The 25,690-nt window shown below is 38.7% G+C and overlaps 2 pseudogenes; one reads left to right on the top strand and one right to left on the bottom strand.

The window, feature by feature from the left end:
• The window catches only part of LOC127494006 (heterogeneous nuclear ribonucleoprotein A1 pseudogene), a 139,715-nt pseudogene that overhangs the window by 11,698 nt on the left and 102,327 nt on the right, over nucleotides 1-25,690 (top strand).
• On the bottom strand, nucleotides 20,939-21,046 carry LOC149126922 (U2 spliceosomal RNA; annotated as a pseudogene).

Here is a 25,690-nt window from a genome sequence, read left to right as displayed (position 1 = left end):
TTCTATATTATTCAGTCTGTCCTGAGCATGATAGGATTTGTGACAGTATCCTGTCCTCCTCCCACTGGATGCTAATACTCGTAGCATATCACTTCACTTTGGCTGTGACAACTAAAATATCTCCCATCATTACCAAATGTCTCCTTGAGGGACAAAATCAGCTTCAGTTGAGAATGGTCTCTGTTTGAAAAGAAGAAACACATCATAACAATTGAATTGCATTAAATATTTCTTACCTGCTAAGATTTCCTGTAAGTGGCTCCCTCATATTATTGAAAAAAGGACCCTAAGGAACTGTTCCAGTGTCAATAGGATTTAGTTAGTTCTCCATAAGAGTTAGCTCTCCATAACAATGAGTTCTTTTTACTGGTTCTGTCAATTGGTGCCATCCAGTTCTACTTGTACCTTTTTTTTTTTTTTTCATAGGCAGAGTTAGACTGTGAGAGAGAGACAGAGAGAAAGATCTTCCTTCCATTGGTTCACCCGTAATGGCCACTAGGGCCGGCGCGCTGCGCCGATCCAAAGCCAGGAGCCAGGCACTTCCTCCTGGTCTCCCATGTGGGTGCAGGGCCCAAGCACTTGGGCCATCCTCCACAGACTTCCTGGGCCACAGCAGAGAGCTGGACTGGAAGAAGAGCAACTAGGACAGAACCGGCGCCCCAACTGGGACTAGAACCCAGTGTGCCGGCACCGCAGGCAGAAGATTAGCCTAGTGAGCCACGGCACCGGCCCCTACCTGTACTCTTACAGCCCTTACTGTCTCTGCCACCATAACATACATACATACTGCTCCATCCCACCAACTCTAGCATAATAAAGCAACTGCTAGAATCATTCTTTTCCTTCCGTGAACCTCTCCTGTAAACTCCACTCCACAAGTCAGGTCCACCTGAGAGAACTAACTGCTGGGGCCTCAGTGTCAAGCTTCACTATGACCTTGGCTCATAAATCTGGCAGACCTATAAAAAGTAAAATTATTATTTTCATTGTGGCTATTCATTTACCATATTGTCCCCTAATCAATAGCAGTAAGAGATTTCTTTTTTGCAGTCCTAGATAGATAGGTACCATCTGGAACAATGAAGCTATTGGAAACACTAGAGAGATTTGCTAAATCTATGGCAGAAGCAGATACCTTGAAAGCCAACATCACACATAAACTCAACTTGGGACCAAAATTACTCACAAGAGGCAGGGAAGAAAATGAGAAACAGAATTTTGAACTGACAAAGTTTAAATACTAAGTTTTATATTTATATATAAAATATATAAATTCAAGAAGATTAGTTAACTTAAATTGGAAGATAAAATTTTCCTTAGCTGGAAAGATGCTAGCATAGTAAATCTTGGGTATAGAGAAGCTATTTTGAAAGTTACATATTTGCTACAAAGTGAACTTTTATAACTGTGGTAACTGTTTAATAACAATTTCCCTTCACTGAATAAGCAGACTGGATTCCAGGGCCACTTTTTTTTTTTTTTTTTTTGTCTCCAAGATTGGTAAAAGCATTTAATACTTTTGAGTTGACAAAGTGCTTCCTTCCTAATTATTTCAGGGATCATCTCAATAATTATTTCAATAATCATCTCCACTTTGATTTTGAGAATCAGACAAGAAAGATGAAGTAGTTTTCCCAAAGTTAATAAATGATAGCCCTTTGACTAACATACTAATCTTGATTCTCAGCATGGTGTACACTGCAACCTGGCAGTTAAGTATTCCAAATTTTCTTTAGTTGACAGAATCAGTTTTACGAATGCCTTAGATTATAGGTTAATCAAATCAGGGGAGCACTTGTCAATGTTGGTTCATTTGCTGTTGATTGATATTTTACAGAGCAATATCAAAAGTGGCACAGGTGGAAGTTAGATCATTGTGAGATTTTCAGAATGTTGTTGTTGGCTTCAAAACAATTCTTTTTCTTTTACTCAGCACCACTTTCTCTTGCCAGATTCCTGGTTTGGCCTTCTTTGCATTCTGTATTATTTTGTTCTACTCTGCTTCCCTGGGATAAGCCTCAGCATGCACAGAAAGTCTCAGTGGGAACTTTAGAGCCCGGTACTGATTGGGAAGCCATCTCACCTCTTCCCCTAAACGTCAGCATGTAATGGAATCATTGGCACTCATGCCCAAATGTGAACATTGGGTTGAATTTTATATTCCACTCTAATGACTACAAGCAAATACCTGTCATTCTTCTTCCTGTCCTCACCCTTCCCAAGGATCTATAAAAAGGGAGGGGACAGGTGGGGTTTTCCCCTTTTCATAAATCATATTTCCTGGAGTTTACTATTATTTCAAAGGGAAATAATCTACTAATTGACAATTAATATATGAAGTGATCTTTTCACAGAAATTTCCCAGAGCTTTCTGGTAAATAGAAATCATTTTCCAAATGAATTACAGGGAAGCAGAACATCCCTACTGAGTTCTCTTCTAATTCAGGAATATTTAGGTCATCATCTCCTGTGATTCTGATACAAAAATTTCCATCCAATATAAATGGCAACTGCTTAATATTAGCTAGGACTAAAAAAATTCTGAGACAAAATACAATTAGTGCCCTATTTTATTAGCTGGATATTATGCCCATTCTTTCACTGTTAAACTTAAGTTTAGTGAATTTTTCCAAAAGCAAGAATTAGAAAACAAATTTACCAAATAAAATACTCAGTAAGCTGGGGTAGAGAAGAGAGGAGAGAGAAAGGAGGGGCAGAGAATTTAGACAACAGAAAACATGTCATTATTGTCTGTGTCAGTACAGAAGTAAAATCATTACAGTTATAAATTTAGTTTCTCCTAACCTCTTGTGGGTTGGTAAAACAGGAGAAACAAAACCTTAAATCCATAGTTTTCATCCTACAATTCTGTTAACACAATCCTGATTGCTATTTCTATCAAAGCTCTTGGAGATGTTAGAGGACTGTGTCTGTGACTGTTTGGGCAAGCTTATCTTATTTCTCCACTACCTGTGTCCAAGGCATCTTCCTTGGCTCCCTCACATACAGAACTTCAATTAACATCCTTACACACATGTTTCAAAAGTATGCAGATCTTATATGCCCAAACTGAAGCAGTTATTTGATAAATAAGTCAAACTGAACAAGCACCAGAAATTCCTGATACGTGATATGTTATACCTGACCAAAACTGTGTTTCACAAGTAAATGCAAAAATAGAATAGGACACTTAGAAAAACTAAATGAACCACATGATGATGGAGATAGAAATAAATATTTTAGACTGTTGATGAGCAGCTTAATATGTTATCCCTCTTAGTATTTTTTTGTTTGTTCTACTTAATACTTTTGGTTGAATACTGTAATCAATACACAATTCTTCTTAAGTGCTGAAACTTAACTGAAAAGTGAGCGCTGTTAAATATAAGAGTGGGAATAAGAGAGGGAAGAGATGTGCAATTCGGGACATGCTCAAGCTGACTTACCTCAAACGGTAGAGTTAGAAACATATCAGGGGATTCCAATTCAATCCCATCAAGGTGGCATGTACCAATGTCATCTCACTAGTCCTGGTGATCAATTTCTGTTCACAATTGATCATAATGATAGGACTAAGAGCCAAAGGGATCACATAAACAAGACTATTGTCTGCAAATACTAGCTGATAGAATAAAAAAGGGAGAGAACGATCCAACATGGGAAGTGAGATACACAGCAGACCCATAGAATGGCAGATGCTGCCATAGAATGGCAGCACTCTGGCCTCAGAATCAGCCCTTAAGGCATGAGGATCTGGTTGAAATGCCCATGAGACAATTTCAGGCATGGAAAGCCAAGACACTCTGGGGGGAAAAAAAAAACCTAAATGAAAGATCTCCACAAGTGAGATCCCAGTGGAAAGAACGGGTCATCAAAGAAGGAGGTACCTTTCTCTGAAGGGAGGAGAGAACTTCCACTTTGACCATAGCCTTGTCTAAATATGATCAGAGTCGGTGAACTCAGGGGGCTTCCATAGCCTTGGCAGCTCATGACAAGAGCCTAGGGTGATTACTGATGCCGTAAACAAGAGTGTCAATTTGTTAAGTCAACAACAGGAGTCACTGTGCACTTACTCCTCATGTAGGGTCTCTGTCCTTAGTGTGCTGTACATTAAGATCTAATGCTATAGCTAGTACTCAAACAGTATTTTTCACTTTATGTTTCTGTGTGGGAGCAAACTGTTGAAATCTTTACTTAATGTATGCTAAACTGATCTTCTGTATATAAAGAGAATCAAAAATGAATCTTGATGTGAATGGAAGGGGAGAGGGAGTGGATAAGGGGAGGGTTGCGGGTTGGAGGGATGTTATGGGGGGGAAGCCATTGTAATCCATATTCTGTACTTTGGAAATTTATATTCATTAAATGAAAGTTTAAAAAAATATATAAATATTTTAATTACTATCTTTCACATGGTCGCTTGGATCTTTGTTTTTTTCCTAAAGATATGGGTAGCTTTAAGATTAAGCTTTAATGACATTAAATATCTTTTTTTATTTTTTTTTAATTTTTGACAGGCAGAGTGGACAGTGAGAGAGAGAGACAGAGAGAAAGGTCTTCCTTTTGCCATTAGTTCACTCTCCAATGGCCACCGCGGCCGGCGCGCTGCGGCCGGCGCACTGCGCTGATCGGATGGCAGGAGCCAGGTACTTATCCTGGTCTCCCATGGGGTGCAGGGCCCAAGCACTTGGGCCATCCTCCACTGCACTCCCAGGCCATAGCAGAGAGCTGTCCTCATGGGGTGCAGGGCCCAAGCCCTTGGGCCATCCTCCACTGCACTCCCCGGCCATAGCAGAGAGCTGTCCTGGAAGAGGGGCAACCAGGACAGAATCCGGCGCCCCGATCGGGACTAGAACCTGGTGTGCTGGCGCCGCAGGGGGAGGATTAGCCTATTGAGCCACGGTGCCGGCGACATTAAATATCTTTATTACAGCCACATTATGCCCCTATTGTATCATTTTCCTATAAAACTTCATCATGTCTTCTTGTCACTTCCCCTCATTATTTGCTTATCTTGTATTCTTTTTTATTTACTTAATTATTTAAGACATAAAAGGATCAATTAATTCAAAAGATACTATCAGTTGTCTAAACATATTTCTTTATTATCAAAAACAAATAAAACTTTTCATTTAAAATTCAAAGTAATATACCAGATAATTAGAATATTTCCAAACAACTTTATGGAAGCTACTAAACAGTTCATAGAGACAATGTTTACCTCAACAATTCCATATAATAATATCAATTACTTACATTTTTTATTTTCTACTCATCATATTAATTTCTACATGACATTCTAATTTAGTATTATTAATGGGTAAACCCCAAGCTAGGAACTTGATTAAAATGAGACCTCAGACTTTTTGAATCAACTCTTTTCATACATTCTATTTTTAGAACAAGTTATATAAAGTGTGGTCTATCCAATAGGGTGAATGTGATGAAATGCATTAAACCTCACCAGTGAGAAAGATACCCATTAGTCAAATTGTGCTTTTAATCTGTAAAGGCATTACCTCATGAGTCATTTAGAGGAAAGGGTAGAGTTTCCTCTCAAAGTCATTGCAGCATGAAAAGTAACATTTAGAAGGTAGAGTGCACAAAATGAGATTTACCTCCCAGGTAGAAGTATTTTCCCATGAGAAAGTATACCTTCTATTAAAAAGAAATCAACAGTATGCTTTGACTATTTCATCATGTGAGAACACCTTGAAACTTCTGATTTCATTAATAATATATCTTATATTCTCAATGCAAAAAACCAGGCTATGTGAATAAAGATTTTATTAAAATATGGCAAAGGGATGTGATTTTGTTTAAGAAAATGGTATATATAGGTTGTTTAACTTGAGTCTGGAAGTTTTTATATAAGATTTTTTAATAAAAAATTAGGTCAAAGCATAGGTAGTTGGAAAGCACTAGGTAATTAAAATTGATGGCTTGTCTCATATCTTTGTCTTACGATGCACTGGCTTCATACACAGAATTCCAAAAATCTATGTACTTGATTAAATATTTAAAAACCTAAAACTATAATTGTACTGCCATTTTGTGATGTCAAATTATTCCCAAGATAAAACTACTCCTTTCACACAGTGATAGTTTTAAAAAATAGATGACTATGGAAAAGTCATAACATAAAAGACAAGCATCATCAGGTCTTTTCCAAACAAAATATTTGCGTGTCAGTCTTCCCATTGTAAATGTAGAATTTTATAAATCCTTACCCAGGGGTCAGTGTTGGGGAAAAGAGGGTTATGCCACTGCTTACAACACTGGCATCCCATACCAGTTTGAATCCTGGCTGCTTCACTTCTGATTCTTCTTCCTGCTAATATCCTCTTGGAAGACAGCAGAAGAAGACCCAAGCACTTGTGTCCCTGGTCTCGTGGGAGACCAGGATGGAGTTCCTGGTTCCTGGTTCCTGGTTTCTGGCCCAGCCCTGGCTACTGCAGCCATTTGGGGAGTGAATGAGCAAATGGAATATCTCTCTCTCTCTCTCACTCTCCCACTCTCTCTCTCTCTCTCCCATATCTATCTGCCTACCCTCCTTCCCTCTCTCTGTCACTCTATCTTTCAAAGAAACAAATCAACAAATCTTTAAAAATAAAGAGGTAAATCTTTACCTATTACCTAATACTATTTTGAGAATAAATTGAAATAATGAGTATGAAAGTATTGGAAATCTGAACCATATCATTGTAATAAAATAACTACATGAGGGAATTTGAAAATGTTCAGCTCAGAGGGAAGACTAAGACTGGATAGGATAGATGACATCAAATATTTCAAACTGAATCATGGAAGTGAGTACAACTTGCCATATTACCTCTAATACATGTGTGCATATGTGTCTGTGTGTGCAGGATGTGTGCCCCAATAAATAGAAATAACTGAAAAATCGATTTGGGCTCACTAAAGCAAAAAGGAAAATATTTCTAATAAACTTTTTGGAAGCCATGCAGTACCTGGCACTAGAGATATTCAAATGTAAGTTAGAAGTCATTTTTATAAGAATACTGGGAAGAAAGTGCATATATCAAATTGACAGCTGAGCTCAATGGTCTGCAGAGCCCCTTCTAAAGTTAAGAATCTGTGTTTGAAACATGTCAAGCTTAATGGTTGTTATTTTCACTGTGCTTTGTGTAAGTATCCAAACCACCTGAAGCATAGGCTATGTGAACCTATAAGGTCCCTTTAAAAAGGCAAAATTCTTGCTTAACTGTATGTCTACAGTATAGAAGAAGTAGGTGAGCAGAAATGTTAGGAGTAAGCAAACCAAGAAATACACCTGACAAAGTAAATTTGCAAAATGCTAGAAGACAAAGCAGGAAGTAGAGGTACAAAGAGAAAGATGAAGTTATATAATAGAGTTGCTTTTTCCCAAACCTACACACAATGGAAAAAAACAGATAATTGTATGCTTTGAATTTAATCAAACTAATAGGATCTGTGATGATAGGGTCTTTATATTTAAACATGAGTAGTTAAGACTTTTTCCAAAAATGTTAAAGTAAGTAATTAACTAAGTAATTTATTATAATTATCAAGCAAATACATGAATCAGGAATTACTTACTATATTACATGCAGTCTAATTTAGTCAGGTCCTAACCCTTTTTCCTTAGTATCAGTGTTGTTATTGCTGCTTTTGCATGAATTACCTAGTTAATGTCCTCCAAGTTCTGTATAGTTGCCTCTCTGGGAACATCCTAAAATGCTGTAAACACAATGGAAAAATGCAGAAAATATTCTAAAAATTTTAGCAACATCCAACCTTTGCTAAGAGGCCTGGAACCGCCTGTTAAGACCAAATCCTCCATTACCAAATTCAGAGCATACCCAACATTAAATCAAAGGGACACACATTTTTATTTAATCAACATGTTGGGATGTTTTGTTGCTAGGGATTGGAGTTATAAAGATAAAAATCATCACTAAGGATATCTTGTGGTCAAAAAGACGCATTTTTGATTTCTCCAACTCTCACCCCTATATATATATGTATGTGTGTGTGTGTGTGTGTATAGTATATTTACAATTGAATACATAGTATATACATATATATACATACATCTAGTTACCTAGGTGAACAATATTTTACTAGTATAGAATTATATAAATAGGTAAATAAGGTAAACATTATTTCTGAAACACATTAAATATAGTATCATGTGAACTAATATATTTGAGTTTAGAGCAAATAATAATTCTGTAAAGTTGACTATATATAAAATTTCTATAAAATCCGAATCCTAGCCACTAGACCACCAGGGAATCAGCCCTAAAGGCATTCGGATCTGGCTGAAAAGCCCATGAGAGTATTTCAGGCATGGAAAGCCAAGACACTCTGGCAAAAGATCTCTGTGAGTGAGATCCCAGTGGAAAGAACAGGTCTTCAAAGAAGGAGGTACCTTTCTCTGAAGGGAGGAGAAAACCTCCACTTTGACTATGACCTTGTCTAAACAAGATAAGAGTCGGAGAACTCAGAGGGCTTCCATAGCCTTGGAAACTCATGACTGGAGCATAGGGAGATTACTGATGCCATAGACAGGAGTGTCAATTGGTAAAGTCAACAACAGGAGTCACTGAGCACTTACTCCTCATGTAGGATCTCTGTCCTTAATGTGCTGTGCATTGAGATTTAATGCTATAATGAGTACTCAAACAATATATTTCACTTTGTGTTTCTATGGGGGTGCAAACTGTTGAAATCTTTACTTAATGCATACTAAACTGATCCTCTGTAAAAAAAAAAAAAAAAAAAAAAAAAAAAAAAAAAAAAAAAGAAATTATCAACTCCCAACTTGACTCTCACTGGGATTAAACATGACAATAGGTCTGATCTGATTTCATCATCATTTTAAAAAAAATCATCTATTTTTTTCACTTTATGTTTCTGTGTGGGAGCAAACTGTTGAAATCCTTACTTAATGTATACTAAGCTGATCTTCTGTATATTAAGATAATCGAAAATGAATCTTGATGTGAATGGAAGGGGAGAGGGAGTGGGAAAGGGGAGGGTTGTGGGTGGGAGGGACGTTATGGGGGGGAAGCCATTGTAATCCATAAATCGTACTTTGGAAATTTATATTCATTAAATAAAAGTTAAAAAAAATTAGATATCTAGAAATACAATTAGCCAAAGAAATGAAAGATGTTTATCATGAAAATCATTAAATGCTGATAAAATAAATCATCAAAGACACACAAAAAGAAAAAAAAATTTCTATAAAATCCAATAAAAAGAATTTATTTTATTATCATTTCTTATATTACCTTTTAATTATAAATAAATGAAAAGTCAATTTTAGGTGAATATAGAAATATAGTTAAACTGTGTCTTGCCTAAAAAGCTGAGTCATTATCATTCAAACATCTCACAGAAATGGGGACTCTAGTGAAATACAAAGTTCTTGAAGTGCTAAGAAAAAAAAAAAAGGTCATCCTATAATAAAAGCAGCAATGGTTTGTTCATTCCTCTCCCTTTTTTTTCTTCTTAGCCACCAGAACCCACTAAAATAGTTATGCAAGCTATAAATCATTTCATCAGAATGAAAAAGTTCAGAAAAAAAATCAAAATATTCAACTGGCTAGAAACCATAAACAAAACAAGGTTCAAATTAAAATTCTGAACTAACAAGATGATTACAGTTATTTGTGTTTTATTAACATAAAATATATTTAATTTGTGGCAACTAAATAGAGCGCCGATGAAGGCATAAAATGAAAATTTGCCTTTTTCTTAGTAACTCAATGTGATAATATGAGCACCACGTGTCAGCTCAACTGAGACACAGTGGCAAACAGCAGTCATACCTGGTTCTTTATCCCTTTGTTTCAATGTCTTCATCTCCATCATGAATCTTGACTCTGAAGATGAGAAAGGCCAAGGAAGAATGAGATGGGCTGCACGTGGAGAGGGACAAGTCAAACAGCTGTGGAAGAATAGCCGGGCAAGAAGAGGAACCCTCCAGGCAAGTAGGATCCTTCAGCCTCAGGCTATTTTATGAGATTGAGAACTCAAAAGAAATTTTTATAAATTATTTATTTATCTGAAAGGCTGAAAAAAATGAGAGAGAGATGGAGAGAGAAATCCCCCATCCTCTGCTTCACTAACTAAATGCCTGAAACAAGTAGGGCTGGACCAGGTTGAAGCCAGAAAGCTGAGAATTCAACCAAACTTCAGGCACCCTAGAACCTGAACTATCATCTGCTGGTTCCCAGGGCGCACATTAGCAGAACGCTTGAATTAAGTGCAGAGCCAGGGCTCAAACCCAGACACTGGATTATTGGATGTGGACATTCCAAGCTGCATCTTAACCACTTCTCCAAACACCCACCTCAAGATTGACTCTTTTCAACACATATTTATGAAGATGCACTTAGAATGAAAGTCACAATCAAGAGAGAGTAGTGTGTACCCCAAATCAGCCTGACTTCAGTTCCACTCAGATGCTTAAGCTGTGAAGCCAGATTCAGACACACACTTCTGTGGTCCTCACATGCATGCTAACAGATCTAAAATACAGATTCCCAGCCTCTTGAGTTGGAACCCCAAGAGTTACTTTTTAACAATAACCCAGCTGATTTATTCTGAAACTCAGTGACATCTGTCATGAAAGATGATTGATTCTTAAACTATCAAATCCAACTACCTTGCTCAAAAAAGGGTGTCTCAAATGATTTACGAAGACCAATAGCATTGTGCTTCACTTTCAGTTTATTATCTTCATGAACACCTTCTTCTAGGACCTGGGTCTTCTCTATTTCTAATTCCCCAGGGCCAACACAATTATTTGGAACAAAGTACATGACAAGCATATATGAAGGGATTGCTTTCTCCCATTGTCCCAGTCTTAGAGTTGTTTTTTTTTTCTTCACTTTTTTCCTTCTCTTCTTCATATCAGTCTTCCACTTGAGTAGCAGGAACACAAGTAGTTGGATCATCAACTCAGACACATTGGGATAAAGCTGGATTGGAGCCGTAGATTAGCCAGGACTCAACAAGACACTTAGGGAATGTGGGCATCCTAAGGAGCACCTTTAACCTGCTGTACATTGTTGCTCACTCCTCCACAAACTGTTTGAAGTACCCTCACTGTTGGCAGTCAGCTGGATGGAACATTGGGCCTTGCCAACATTTACACATGTTTGAGGCTCTCTTGGGCATCTTCTAACCTCAAGAAGGCAGCCAGGCAAAGACCCAGCCTTATGTTGTCCTTTGCCATTGGCAGCAGCAGCAGCAAACACAGCAGCAATGAGTGAGAGAGGAGCAACTTGGAAAGAAATGCCTCCCAGCAGGAAAGGACCGTGGGTGGAAGGCCAGCTGGGAGCCTTCATCTTCTGGAGCCCATCCATGAAGTATGTACACCAATACTGACTCTGGCTTATGCACAGGGACAGGAACTTCTAGTGCTCAGACAACATATTTTGCTAGTAAATTATTACAAATTAAAATCAGGGAAGTGTTAAGATAAAAATATGATTTTTCAAGAAATGTTATAATCTCTTTTTAGAATTGCTTGAACGTTGCAAAGCAACTATCTGCAGACTTAGAAATTAAGTTTGCAGGGCCAGTGTTGTGGCTCAGCAGGTAATGCTGCCACCTGCAATACTGACATCCCATATGGGCATTGGTTCATGTCCTGTCTGCTCCACTTCTGATCCAGCTTCCTGGTAATAGCCCAGGAAAAGCAGCAGAAAATGGACCAAGTACTTGGGCCCCTGCTACCCGTCTGGGAGACCCGGATGAAGTTCTTGGCTTCTGGCTTTCACCTGGCTCAGCTCTGGCTTTTGCAGCCATCTGGGAAGTGAACCACTGGATGGAAGATCTCCCTCTCTGCCTCTCCCTCTTTGTAACTCTGACTTTCGAAAAAAATAAATTAATTAAAAAATATTAGTTTACTGCATCTGATAGGAAAAAAAAAAAGTCCTCTTTTCTTCTTGCATCCACTGGTTTACTTTCCAAATGACCAAGAAAGCCAAGTCTGGTCCAGGCCACTCCAGGGTCCCAGAACTTTATCCAGGTCTCCCACATGGGTGACAGGGAACCAACAACCCCTTCCACTGCTTTCCCATGCATATGAGCAGGGAGCTGGATTAGAAGCAGCGTAGCCAGCACTCCTGTATGGGATGCTGGCATCCCAAGTGGAAGCTTAACCCACTGTGCCACCAGACCTGCCTCCAAAAGGTGCTCTTTTAATTTCTAAAGTTTTCTGTATACCCAAAGATATAGTGGTAGAATTATAGACAAAATATTTCAATTATATACAAATCATGAACATACTTTCAGTCTCTTGTCCAACCTTCCTAAAATACAGAAATGTTAGAGGAAGAATTAGCATGCAATTGTAGAAGTGGTCAATTATTTCAAACTTATAAAAACTGATTTACTTGAATTCTTTTAAGATTTTATTTTTCAAATTCTAGCTGTGTTCCCAATTCTAGTTTCCTGCTAACACACACCTGCAAGTCAGTAGATTATGACTCAAGTACTTGGCTCTCCATGCCTTCCTTGCAGAAGACCTGAATTTAACTTCCAGTTCTATACTTCAGCTTTGCCCAGTTTCATGTGCAGTGGGAATTTGTGGAGTGAACTAATGGGTGTGAGATCCCTATGTTTTTCTATTACTCTGCCTCTCATGTAAGTAAATAAAATACATTTTATTCAAAAAATTACATGGACTTCTGTATGGTTTTTATTTTGTCATCAATTTAATTCTCAGGAATTAAAGTCAAATTTTTAAAAATCCTGTCACTATGGACATTTGGACACCCAAAGACAGTGATGAATTCAGTTGATGTTACTAATTTAGGGGACAAGTATGGCAGAACAGATACATCCACCACTAGCAACACCAGCATCCCTTTATGTGCACCAGTTCATATCTCAGCTGTGCAACTTCTGATCCAGCTCAGGGCTACTGGACAGGGAAAAGCAGCAGAAGATGGCCCAAGTCTTCTGGCCCCTGCCACCCACGTGGGAGGCTTAGATGAAGCTCCTGGCTCCTGGCTTCAGCCAGGAATAAGCCTATGGACAAAAGACCTCTGTGTGTGTATGTGTGTTTGTGTGTGTGTGTGTGTCTTTCTCTCCTGTAATTCTGACTTTCAAAATAAAACTTAAAAAAAGAACTAATTAGAGGAATATTTTAAGCAAGAAACTTGGGAGAATCTATCTCAGAATTACAAAATTTTAGAGTTGGAAAGAACTTCAGAGATCTGGTTCAATGTTTCTCTCTCTCTCTCTTTTTTTTTTTTTTTAATTTTTTGACAGGCAGAGTGAACAGTGAGAGAGAGAGACAGAGAGAAAGGTCTTCCTTTGCCGTTGGTTCACCCTCCAATGGCCGCCGCGGCCCGCGTGCTGCAGCAGGTGTACCGCGCTGATCCAATGGCAGGAGCCAGGTACTTCTCCTGGTCTCCCATGGGGTGCAGGACCCAAGGACTTGGGCCATCCTCCACTGCACTCCCTGGCCACAGCAGAGAGCTGGCCTGGAAGAGGGGCAACCGGGACAGAATGCGGCGCCCTGACCAGGACTAGAACCCGGTGTGCCGGCGCCGCAAGGCGGAGGATTAGCCTAGTGAGCTGCGGCGCCGGTCCAATGTTTCTCAAAATATACTTTATGGACAACTCATCCTATACCATACTCCATTGTAAAAGGCTTCTGTGAAAGTCAGCTCACAAAAGCCATACTTTAAGTACCATTCCTTGGTGACTGCCTGTGAATAATAGGAAATGAACTATTCAGTTTTAATAAACCAGCCTATTTGTATTCCATAACTTTTCAAATTCCCAAGTGTACACCATTCACCTGGGCTTCTTGTGGAAATGCAGATTCTGATCCAGAATGGCTAAGGTGGGGCCCTGAAATCTGTTTTTTTAGCATGCTCCTACAGGATCGAGATTCTGTCAGTCCCGGGTCACATCTGAGAGAGCATAGTGCCTTTTCCTGCAGTGCAAGGGTGCGAGTATGCAGACACTTGGAGCCATTTAGGTTATGAAAATGCTGATAGACTTCAAAATCAACTGATATATTGTCACTAAACACTGAACAGTGCCTGCTTTCCAACTAACCCTGTTCTTCCCCGACCTCCCCAGGATCCATCAAGGAACCTCAAGCCCCTCACACCACTGGCCACTGAAAAGCCCCTCAGAACTGTAGCCAGCATTCGTTCTGTTTGGTCATTGACAGGCTGGCTGGTTGCTAACTGTTTCATAGCACATTTCCTTGGCAAAAGGAGGGCCAGACAGAGGCTCCGGGCAAAACTATGTTGACTCTATGGAAAGGATTCAAGAATTGATGCGGTATAGTCCCATGCTTATCTATCTCCTCTTTCTCCAGACTCATTCCATCAAGGGTACTTTTCAGAGACACTTTGATCTACTTCACCCTATTCATTTTGCCAACGTGAGAAATGGAGATCAGAGGGTTGCAGTGCCAGAAATCAGTTCTTCCCGCTCCCGCAAAAGCCATGCCCAATTGAATTTTCCTCAAATAAAAGACTATTTAGTTTGGCTGTCAGATGGTGGTGACAACCTATAAAGCTTATATTGGGAACCAGTTGCACTATTTGAATTAGCATTACTTGAAAGAAATTTTTGCAGTCATCATTCAGTATTCGGTATCCAAGGGGGACCGGCTCCAGGATCCCCACGAATACCAAACCCTGTGAATACTCAAGTCCCTTGTATAAAATGGCACAATATTGGCATTGATCTACACACATCATCCCATAAACTTTACATCTCTAGACCACTTATAATACCTAACACGGTGTAAACGCTGTGTAATTCTTGTTATACTGTATTGCTTAAGGAATAATGCCAAGAAAAAGTCTATACATGTTCATTTCAGAAGCTGGGTTTTTTCCTGAATATTTTCAGTCCTCAGCTGGTCTATTCCACAAATGCAGAATGTGAGGATACAGAAGATCATCTGTATGTCTTGAACTTCAAACCCTCAGCTTAGAAATGTAATTTTTAACTGGATTATAGAAATCTTATATGAAAATAATATATCTATTGTATCTAAAATCTTTATGGCATGCTGTCAAAAACCTCTCACGACAGATGCTGAATTGAACCTGCCTAAAGGGACTTGTTTGGCGTCACGTGGTGATTTAATGACAACTCCAAGAGCAAAACTGAGATGTCTTTACTCTCACCGTGGCACTCATTCCTCCAAACCACAAACGCATTCACTTTTGTTGTTTAAAGGAAGTATCTGTAGGAACAGCTCAAGCAGCTATGTAACTAGGTTACTGACTACAAATTTATTTTTCCTGGGAACAAGGTGTGAACACCCGCTGCCCTGTGAGAAGAGTGGGAGGCCTGCAAAAGTGCCTGTATGCTTGAGGAAACTGCCCCCTGCTGGCACGCGGCGATGTGGCCCTGAATAGCACCTTGGGAAGAGAAATGAAACTATTAAAGGTTCCCTGAGGTTCAATGAGGAATAAAGGGGGCATGCGGAGATACTCATACATGGAAGCAAAATGTTTTGTCATATCTTTCATAGAACATTATTTCCAAGCTGCGGTCAAGGTCACTTTTACAACTGCATGTGGAGTTGTAGCCCCCACTCAGCATCTGGCTGCTCAAGGATGACCCTGGGGCGTATCTGTTACAGGGCTAGATGCTCTCTTGTGAGGAATCTGGGGGCTATAATCCCTGCAGCTTGCCCACCCCAAACCACAAGGACACAGTGGCGACCATTGTGTGTTTACAGAGTGCATCAGAGACGTGTCTGTGATTCAGTTTAAGGCCAAGATAATTGCTCCAGCCCCTGCACTAGAGAGCTTTGCATAGGAAATAGCACCATCAAGCTGCAACGCTGATCTTCCTGTCTAATACTCAAAAGGAACTGCCCTCGATAAATCATCTTCCTAATGGAAATGACAGAATTATTATCCCAGGAGGACGGCACAAACCACACGCTCCTCTCAAGGCGGATAGGAAGGAAGTGTGGAGCCGTAGCCACCTGGGAGGATCTAAGGCTTCCTTGGGATTTGTTACCCTCTGGCCCTCTCTGGTCACTCATGTAACTTTTGCAAGTCATTGTTTGCACATAAAAGAGAGAACCCTTCTCAGAAAGTTCACTCCCTGATTTTTTTTAAATAAAACTATCTCAATGGTTAACCACAAGATAAATCATCATATGTCCTAAGCAAAAAAAAAAAAAAGTTGTGCATCAGTATACCTTTTTATTAATACATGAAATAAGTTCAATGGAAACAGGAGTAACTTTGGGGGAATACTATGTGTGACTATCCACCCCTTCTGTGAGCTTTGCTTATTTTAAAATTTCCTATTTCTCCAATTAGATTATAAGGTACTTGCTATTTAAAATCATTTAGCATATGGAAGCAATGTAGTCTACAATAAGGGTATAGAGGCACGCTAATATCACTATCTACTTTTTGAAGTGGAGCAGAAAGGAACAGATAATATGAAATTCACAAAAAAAAAATAAAAAATTTAAAAAAAAAGAAATTCACAGCCAGGCCTGCTAACTTACATTCACATCAAGGCATTACTTTTATTAAGAATTTATAATGAACTTTGAATAGGGCATTTGGCACAAAAATTTCAGCTCATTCTTTCTTAAATGAATTTGATAAAACTCATGGTTTCTTTTCCAATCAAAATGTTAGGAAGTACCACGCCCAGACCACTCTGTAGCCAGGCTTTTGATTTCTGAGAAATTCTTGTCCAGGCCACCAGGGAATGAAAGGTCAGCTTTAAGGGAGTTTCCGGAACAAGAAGAATATCAATGAAATTGGCTTGATTTTTTTAGGTGATGAAAAAAAAAAATCCCTTAACTAGAGCAAGTGTATGGGAGTAAGACCATAGTTTTATCAAATTTAACATAAGCATTTGTTCAGATTCTTCAAAACTTTTTCCCATGATTAAAATTCTTGTTTGCTGCATTTTTGGCATGATAGCTATGTGACTTTGAGCACTGGTCCAAAAGTCATAGTACAGTTTTTTGTTGCTGTTACAATAAATTAATAAATTGGAGGAAATAGTTTTTTTGACATTCACAGTGAATAGCCCACTTTGGGGGAAAATAATCACAATTTGTTATCAGATATGATCTTTATGCATTCTTCACTTGTTTTGCCAAAAGTTGCCTGGATAAATCTTGGGGAACACTTAAATAAGACAGTTGTCCATGTATGGTCCAAGGAACACAGAGGTTCCCAAAATCCTTTCAGGGAACCTATACTTTCCTTACTTTTCCATCAAAAGATCTACAAGAAGTCAGCATTTCTCTAAGCATTTGAACCAAAACAACATAGTGGAACACACTGAATGTAGAAGCAGTTAAGAGAATTTGTGTTCTGTTCAAGCCAGACTCCTAGAGGGATCAACAGGTGCTGAATTATGGAAGACAATAAAATTGCCCTCAAGCAGCTAAAAATAAACATGTACACCTCAGCATACAGGAGTTTAAATTCCATGTATGTTTCTGTATTGTATTTGATGAATGTATGATCCATCCTGTCCAGGGATTCTGATTTATAGTAAATACAAGCCAAACCAGCTCCCATAAGCAGCTCAGTACATGCATAATCTTGTGTCACATGTTTGCAGAAGCAGATTCCACATTCCTGCTATTCTCATCCAACTATGGTTTCTCCTTTCCATAAATGTCTTCTGGGCTTACATCCAGAGATCAAACTGTACCTTCTCTAACGAACAGTTCCTTTATGAAATTCTCTGAAATAAGATGAATCTGAAAATGTCTCTAATTGTCTATATTTCCTTTTACCCAAGCATTTTTCAAGGTTTTTTTTAGTTCATCTCATTAAGAAGTAGACTCTGTTTCTCTATTCCTTAAAACTTGGATGGTTTCATGATTTACTTTGTCCATTAACAAATAATAAAGCTTACTCTACCAATTCCAAGTCTAGACCTTTCTCTCTTGCTCCTTTGCCGTCTTCACAGGAACAAGCTCGGAAGAGCATCTGGAAGATGAAAGAGCATGTATAGCGTAGCCGTGTCACCCCAGTTGGGGCAACTCCGGGTCAGCCAGCCCCAACTTCCCACTATTTGACCACAGAAGCATGAATAAATCCAACCAAGAGTAGATATTTCTGGCCTGTATTAAAAGAGCCACACGCAAAAGAAAATACCCACCCCCCCACACCCAGCCAAAATTTAAGCTTATGATAAATAACAACATTTTTTTTGTTTTATACAAAACATCATACTCTGAACAAACTGTTCCCTGTTAGACCAATTATAAATAAGAAAAATAAATGTATTATTTTGCTTTCACTGATTACTTCTATAATGTTTTGTTTTTGTAGGAAATTTGTAGATTCAACTTTCTGAACTGTATGACATTTTCCTTCTCTCTGAATGACTCTAACAGTTATTGCAAGGCAGGTCTACTGGAAATAAATTTCTTAAATTTTTGTTTCTCTGGGAAAACATCTCAAATTAACTTTTCCATAATAATTTCACAGGTACAGAATTTTAGGTTACTTGCCCCCTCCCCAACACTCTCAATTTTTTCTCCACTCTATTGCTTGCATGATTTCTGAGGAAAAGTTATATGCAATTCTTATCTTTGGTCCTCCAAAGGCAAAGTGCCCCCTCCATCACCACCACTTTCAATCTTTTTTCTTTTTTTTAACTTTTATTTAATGAATATAAATTTCCAAAGTACAGCTTCTTGATTACAATGGTTCCCCCCCATAACGTCCCTCCCACCCGCAACCCTCCCCTTTCCCTCTCCCTTCCCCCTTCCATTCACATCAAGATTCATTTTCAATTCTCTTTGTATACAGAAGATCAGTTTAGCATATATTAAGTAAAGATTTCAACAGTTTGCACCCCCATAGAAACACAAAGTGAAATATACTGTTTGAGTACTCGTTATAGCATTAAATCACAATGTACAGCACATTAAGGACAGAGATCCTACATGAGGAGTAAGTGCACAGTGACTCCTGTTGTTGACTTAACAAATTGACACCCTTGTTTATGGCATCAGTAATCACCCTAGGCTCTTGTCATGAGTTGCCAAGGCTATGGAAGCCTCTTGAGTTCACAAACTCTGACCTTATTAGGCAAGGCCATAGACAAAGTGGAAGTTCTCTCCTCCCTTCAGAGAAAGGTAACTCCTTCTTTGATGACATGTTATTTTCACTGGGATCTCACTCACGGAGATCTTTCATTTAGGTGTTTTTTTTGTTTGTTTGTTTGTTTGTTTTTTCCAGAGTGTCTTGGCTTTCCATGCCTGAGAAACTTTCATGGGCTTTTTAGCCAGATCAAAATGCCTTAAGGGCTGATTCTAAGGCCAGAGTGTCAAGCTTTTTTTTTTTTTTTTTATCTTCACTTTTCTACAGTTTAAATATGCATGTGCATAGCCTCACTTTTTTGGTTTGGGAATTTTTCTATGTTTTTGTTTTCATTTTATTCTTTTTCTGTTTGTTTTGTTTTTCAGGGGCATGCAATGATTATCCTGTCTTATGTTCTCTGAACTTTCAAGTAGTTTGGTGTAGTTTGGTGTCCAGGTGATTCAATTTGGGGAAATTCCCCATTTTTGTTTAAATTATTTCTTAAGTTACTTGAGCCCTTTCTTCTTCTGAAATTCTCATTATACATTTGCTATGCATTTTGTAGTTGTCCCATAGTTTTGGTATCCTGATTTTTTTTTTAGTCTTTTTTCTGTTTGACTTTTAGAAGTTTTTACTGATAATACCCTTAAGCTCAGAGATTTGTTCTCAGCTATGTGCAGTCTACCAATACTACCATCAAAAGCATTCTCCATTTCTGTAATGTTCTTGATCTCTATCATTGTTTGTTAGCATTTCTTAGAATTTCCATCTCTCTGCTTAAACTGCCCTTCTCTTCTTGCATATTTTTCACTTTATTTATTAAAAACCTTAGTATATTAATCATAGATGCCTTAAATTCAGTCTGATGGTTTCTTGCCTTTATAGCATGCCTTATATTTTTTGTTGAAAGCAAGGCATAATTTATTAGGTAAAAAGAATTCTGGCAAAAAAGCCTTTTTGATGGGGTGGTAAGTCACAGGAATGGGAGAAGCATTGAACAGCCTTTGAGTTAGGTTTCAGTCTTCTAATAAGCCTGTGCCCCTACTCTTTGAAGTTCACCAATGATTCTCAAACCGCCACTCCCACCTTTAGATGTTACAGAATGGCTAGAGGGGGCTAGAATTGGGTATTTTCCTTTCTCCAATAGGTTGAGTGTTGATAAACTTCATAAGTTAGGGTCTGGTAAAGTTACCCGTGAAAGCAGGTCCAGGGAAAACAGAACACTCTGGCATACTTCCATACGGCAGTTTTTCCTCTCCCCTCATCAAAAACATGAGCCAATTTTTCTCTAATCTGGTGGAGATTGTAGAGGTTCTTTCACCACCTGGCAGATCTGGAGGTAAACACAAAAGAGATGATGGTACCCTAGAACCGTATCGTCCTGCAGTAGTAGATCATGGCTCAATACCTGAGTCTGCCACATATGTAGAAGGCCCAGGCCTGGCTGTTGTGGCCATTGGGAAATTGTTTCTTGGATTAACATGTAATACTTCCATGTTTTTAAGGGGTACAATCAACTTTTCAACACATATACATAACTTAAACCAACCATACCAGTCAACCATCCTTGGAGATCATGAGTAAAATAAACCAAAAAGACAAATCTGGCAATTCTTTAAAAAGAGTTTAGATTTTCTGATCACAGTACTTTTTCCCCAATAAGTTTCTGCATGTGCATTTATACTCTACTGTTTCATTATTCTCTGTATGCACACATCTTTTACTCCAGTTTTGCAGGTACTTTTTGCCTTGTGTTTTCATTTCTTCACTTGATCTTAGCCAAAAGGCCAAGACATAATGGCTTCATTTCTCTAAGAGTTCATTTTCAGTTTTTATTTTAGGATGAAATAAGAACCCCTTAGTCCCTTAAATGTTGAACTAGAACCTGGAAGTCCTAAAGAAACTATTAAAAAGAACTTTTAAACTGATAAGAACAGATACTACACTTGATCTTAGCCAAAAGGCCAAGAAGTGATTTTTAATTATTTGAAAATTCTGACCATGCCTCAATCCAGTCATTCATTCCTAAATCATGTATACAGCCAACTCAGATATGAAATCAAACACAGTAGTCATCAAAACTACCTCCAATGGGATAGTGACTGAATGTAGTTTGAGAAAATTTGTTCTCAGGCAATATTCCATGTATGGCTTATAAGGACTGTAGAAACCATTGTGTTCAAGACTGTTCAGGGGAAGGTATAGAGGCATTGTGTCCTGGCTACTTTGCCTCTAATCCAGTTCCCTGCTAAGTAGCATATGATGGCTCAAGTACTTGAGTCCACTACCCATGTGGGAGGCCCAGCCCTGGCTTATCTGTCCATTAGGGAATTACACCAGCAGATAGAATTACACCAGCAGATATGTCAGTATGAAGCCAGGGCCAGGAGTATCATCTGGGTCTCCCATGTGGATGTCAGGTACCCAAACACTTTGTCTATCTTTCATTGCTTTTCCCAGACACTCTTATTTATGACGTCAGTAATCACCCTAGGCTCTTGTCATGAGCTACCAAGGCTATGGAAGCCTCTTGAGTTCACAAACTCCGACCTTATTAGGCAAGGCCATAGTCAAAGTGGAAGTTCTCTCCTCCCTTCAGAGAAAGGTACCTCCTCCTTTGATGGCCTGTTCATTCCACTGGGTTCTTTCACAGAGATCTTTCATTTAGGTTTTTTGTTGTTGTTGTTGTTGTTGTTTTGTTTTGTTTTGTTTTTTGTTTTTTTGTTTTTGTTTTTGTTTTTTTTTGCCAGAGTGTCTTGGCTTTCCATGCCTGAGAAACTTTCATGGGCTTTTTAGCCAGATCCAAATGCCTTAAGGGCTGATTCTGAGGCCAGAGTGCTGTTTAGGTAATAGGCAGGATTATTTTTAAAGTTAAAAATACACCCTAAACTGAATAACATAAAATCCCCCTTAAATAATTTTTCTACAATTGCAACCTAAGCTTACTAGTTAACAAAGCACAGTATTCCTTTCAAAAATCTGGTTTTTTAGACATGCCTGAGAGATTTCTCCCATAAGTTCTCAAAAAACAGTACATCATCATGAGGAGAGCAGCATCTCAAACCACCTCCCTAAAATTACACCAATGGCATGGCTCCAACACGTATTTCTATAAAAATTATTTTATGAGCAAATAAAAACATGGTTAATTTGGCATAAACTGCAGTATTGAAAAGGTTCTAAAATCCCTCTAATTCTAAATGTCTGTGACTGCTAACTCATTAGCACATATTGCATTCTTTACATCTGGGTAATCATGATAATTCACTTTTAAATGATTAACAGATCTGCTGCTATATATAAATACATGCTTTTCCGAAAATCATACAATAAGCGGCTACATACTTTACTTCAAGTAAAACTGCCATATCCAGTCCTACAATTGTAAATAAGACAGTTTCAATTGTTCAGCATTATCAATTATAAATTCCAATAGTGTAGCAATAGTCATAAGAATAAAGGGGCCGATGCTGTGGCGTAGCAAGTAAAGCTGTGGCTTGCAGTGCTGACATCCCACATGGTGCCACTTCAAGTCCTGGCTACTCAAATTACTATCCAGCTTTTTAGGCAAGTAAGACTTACTATCCAGGCCCTTGGGCTCCTGCACCTGCAAAGGAGATTCAAAAGAAGCTGCTGGCTCCTGGCTTTGGATCGGCACAGCTCCAGCCATTGTGGCCAAATGGGGAGTGAACCAGCGGTTGGAAGACTGCTCTCTCTCTCTCTCCTTCTCTCTGTGTGTAACTCTGACTTTCAAGTAAAATAAATGAATCTTTTTAAAAAAGGACGAAATAACTTTTATTTAATAAATATAAATTTCCAAAGTACAGCTTTTGGATTACAGTGGCTAAAAAAAAAAAAAGAATGGAAATTAAAGTGCATTCACAAACAGATAGATTGCAAATTCCTTAGCCAGCTCTCCATTACTAGTTTCCCAAATTAGGATTTTGATAAAAATTGCACAATTTTAAATTATTTCTCTGGTGAAACCTGAAGTTCATATGTGAGATGTAGGAAATAACTCACAGATCATTATGTTTTGATAATCAATTGAGTCCACAGGGAGACTGACATCCCCTTATTAAAATGAAAGTTCTAGCAAAGACTTAGGTTTGAGTAGACTTTCATCCAACTACTGCAAGGAGTTTATCTAGCATAATGACTCTGGACAGAGCCAACAGTTTACTTAGTCTATCTTGGAGGTGCTGCAAACATGTGCAAATCAGTAACTGAGGCTCCAATGTTCTCCATTTGAAAATATGAGAATATAGCTACAAATATTTTAATAAGAAAATATGACCAGGTGTTACAAATCTTCTCAGTATCCATTTATAATGTCAGTTAAGTATCTCCATAGTACACTGACTATTAAATACAGAATTTAAACTACATTTGCCTTTTGGTGACTTTCTATAGTAAATTTAAAAAGCATCGTTACAGGTTTTTCTCCAGCCCAAGTAAGAAACTGAGGAGCAGGAAAAGTTGCGCACTTAGACTAGTTCAAAGTCTTGGGATTGTCAGGATATCATGGCGTAATATTCTCCTGCCTCAAAAGAATTATAAACAGAACTTCAATGATTTGCTAATTGCTATTCCATATTAACTTATGTAAGCTTCTTAGTTGAACTGATTGGTTTGAAAACAAAAGCCATGGAATTAAGTTCCAATTGGTGGAAGATCCAAGTGCAGGCATGCTCACTTCAGCTGCCCTGGGACACACAAATAACAAAAAAAGAACCACATTTCCAGTGGTCTGACCAATGAAAATTTTCAGTGGAGAAGTGAAAAAAACAACAAAGACTCCATGAACAAGAGAAGGGAGGACAGAGATGCTGCTCGCTGCTGTGGCAGAATGTGCTGTGCAGCCATCTGCAGTCTGGGAGTAACCATCTTCTCAAACCAAGATAAGAAGAAACCATTGCATGCCCCACCAGCAGCAGCTTTAGCTGAGAGAGAATTCTGCTTTCACTCAACAAATTTCTCTCCAGCCCAGAATGACTGGGTTCTGACCCACGTCTTAGTTATGCAAAGGGAAGGCACATTGCCTCTCCCCTTCCCTCTTCCACCCTGCAGAGTGACAGACTGCTTTTAAAGTAGTGCAGCAGATCTGTGGTCTGCTGCTACCAGAAGTAACCATAGTCAGAGTCAGGGCAACTTTTGGGGTAGAGGAGAGATCTGCATCCTGTAACTGTGGGAGTTTTGGGGGCATTAGGTCCAGAGCTATGCTCACTCACTCTGCCTGAGTGGGGGCATTTCCCTGAGCTTCTGGGGCTAGCACCAGCAGCAGCTCATAAAAATTCCATTCCCATCCTGGGAGATCTAGGAAATTACTCCATTGTGCCCTGCAAATCCAGGACTGTAACTGTTAGTTCCATTTCCCTCAGTTCCTCTGGAATCTGCTCAGTGAACCTAGGAAAGAACCTGCCTGCATTTCACCTCACCACTAGAACAAAACTTCCTGTAGACGCTGTAGGCACCCTGTGGGATGGGACCAGGGCTTAGTTTGCATCCCCCATTCCCAGTACTAGAGCCACAGCACAAGCTGCACTCTCATAGCAGGACCTGAGGAAAGGCCCAGCCACATCACAGCCCTAGAGTCAAAGCATTTTGTGCCCCAAGTCCCAGCATCACTCAGGCTTGCCATCAGGAAAGGGGTTAGCAAATTTCGTCACCCTCAGCACCAAGAACAAGGCCCTGGCTATCACAATCTCCAGGATGGCTGACATTGAACTCTGGACTGAAGATACACCCCTAAGAAACCCATTTTCAGATCAAAGACACACTTCTGTCCCCACAAACTGCAGCATACTAGAATACTGTGTCACTTGTAGACATAAATGACATTCATTAAAGCAAAAGAATCACCCAGAGGCTATACTCCTGGGCTCACATAGAACCATATCCAAAGCAATAATCAAGTTGAACCCTGCATTCCATCTAAACCATAAGTTCTATTCCAATAAAACCTACATCATAAAAAAGGGACAATTACACCAGATGTAAAGACATCAATGTAGGGACATAAGAGACATGACGAAGCAAAGTGGCATGATGCCTCCAAAAGAAAGCCATAGTAGTCCAAACTTAAATCCTGAACTAAATCAATGAAATGCCATAAACAGAATTCAAAACTATGATTTCAAGGAAACTCAATGTACTGCAAGAGAATATAGATAGAAATCACATGATACCACCAAATTTACTAACAGACTAGGTCTAGTCAGTGATAGTTTTTACATATCAGTACTAACCTTGAACATAAATGAATTAAATTATCCATCCAAAAGACCAAGATTGGTTGAAGGAACAAAAAACAAAGAACCCACTATACGCTGCCTACAAGAAACTCACTTCACAAGCAAAGATACACACATACTGAAAGTAAAGGGCTAGAAAAAGATATTCAGGGCAAGGAGAAATAGAAACCAAAAATAAGCAGGAGTAACATTCCTTCCATCAGATAAAACAGATTTTAAATTAAGTCTATATTAAAATGATACACTTAAAAAATTAAAAACTATAAAATTAAAAACTATAAAAAGAGACAAATAAAGACATTATATTTTGACAATAGTTTATGTTTAGCAAGAAGACAAAACATAATAAGTATATACACACCCAAC

This window comes from Oryctolagus cuniculus, chromosome 4 (genome assembly GCF_051225735.1).
Source record: "Oryctolagus cuniculus isolate XC-2025 breed Fujian yellow rabbit chromosome 4, ASM5122573v1, whole genome shotgun sequence".
Taxonomy (NCBI): domain Eukaryota; kingdom Metazoa; phylum Chordata; class Mammalia; order Lagomorpha; family Leporidae; genus Oryctolagus; species Oryctolagus cuniculus.
Note: the sequence above shows the minus strand (reverse complement) of the source record. Positions and strands in the feature narration are given on the sequence as shown.